Raw genomic sequence first — 1,539 nt, forward strand, 5'->3', positions numbered from 1 at the left:
TTCGTTTTGGCTTGCTCCCACGGGTGTCATGCGAGCATCCAACTTCGGTTGTGTACCAATCTCAACTTCAACTCTTGATCCTCAGCCAAGTTTTAATTTTGCTGGTCAGAGGAGTTGTCTCTTTTATCCTTATTTTCTCTTTTTTTTTTTGTTTTCATATTGCGTCGATCTTGGAAACCTACCTTCGTTTTGACTTGCTCCCATGGGTAACATGCAAACATTCAACTATGAACAGGTTCCTTTCACGACTTAACTCTTATCAGGTTGGGATTTTTCCCTTGCGCTGACATTGGATATTTTTTTTTTTTGATAATAATGAATGCAATTGCCTGATATTGTCACATCCGCTTGATCGCATCTACTCAGACCTTCCCCATCCTCAAATTTAGAGAAGCGCAAGGGGCTCATTGCATTGCTTTGGACAGAAAAGACAAAATACTTAGTCAAAATTTTGAAAAGAAGGTTTGAGTAAAGTCTTGAAATAGAGAAGGTAAAGCAGAGCTATTGCGATGAATTGTCTAAATGTTAGTCAGAAAATGCAATGTATAAGAAATATTGCTAAGGGTATGCATATTACTCATCATGGCAGTTCAATTGACAACGCAAAATACAAGACAAGAGTTACCGTAATAATTGACAAAGGATGATAAGTAAAGAGGCTAACACATATGGAAAGAATAATTACTCAGTTGTATAAAATTTTATCAAGTATACAAAGAATTACAAACATTGCAACAAAAAATTTTAGAAAGTACAAAAAATTCAAGGTATAACTTCTATATACAAATAAAAAATATAGTGAAAGAATGGCCGCAAAGAAAAATTTAACAAAATTGTGAAGAAGGTGGCACACTCCCAAATTTAGAGTTGCGGCAGGGGATCTTGAGGAGGTTGTTGTGGAGGAGTTCGTTAAGGCTAATTTTCAAACTGCAGAGGTTGATGTAGATGGGGAGGCACCATGGGTCCATGTAAATAAGCTGTTAAAAAGTTAAAGTATTCATGGTTGCGCTCTGTCATCTGTCTCTGGTTCAAGCGGATGGTATAGATATTGCCTTGAATATTAATCATCGACTGCCACACCATTGTGTTACTGCGTTGCTCTCCTGCAACTCCGTTATTGCTGGCAAAAGAAGTTTTGTTGTTGAGAGAAGAGAGATCGCATTTCTTCTAAGTCAGCAGCAAGTGTCGCGATGGTGGATTGCGCCTACGATGTTTCACCCGCAACGGTTTGAGGTTGGGTAGAAGGGCCTACTCCCAAACCATTTGGGTCGTCAACATGCGACGATGGAGGAGAAAAGTGAGGTGGAGATGGATGCTGGGGAAATTCTACTGGAGATGCGATGGTTGAATCTGAAACAAAAAAGAGATTGGTGAAGTGTTCAGGAAGAGGAGAAATGGGTTCCATTGGAGGGCTAGAAGGGCGAATGATTAAAGGCAAGGGGTCCAAGGGTTGCTGGGTTTGCTCTTGCGGTGATTGATCTTGGACTTTTTCCTTCCCTTTATCATTTTTGCGCTGCTTCTTTGGCTTGGGTTGTTGCG

Source organism: Benincasa hispida, chromosome 1 (genome assembly GCF_009727055.1).
Source record: "Benincasa hispida cultivar B227 chromosome 1, ASM972705v1, whole genome shotgun sequence".
Classification (NCBI taxonomy): Eukaryota; Viridiplantae; Streptophyta; class Magnoliopsida; order Cucurbitales; family Cucurbitaceae; genus Benincasa; species Benincasa hispida.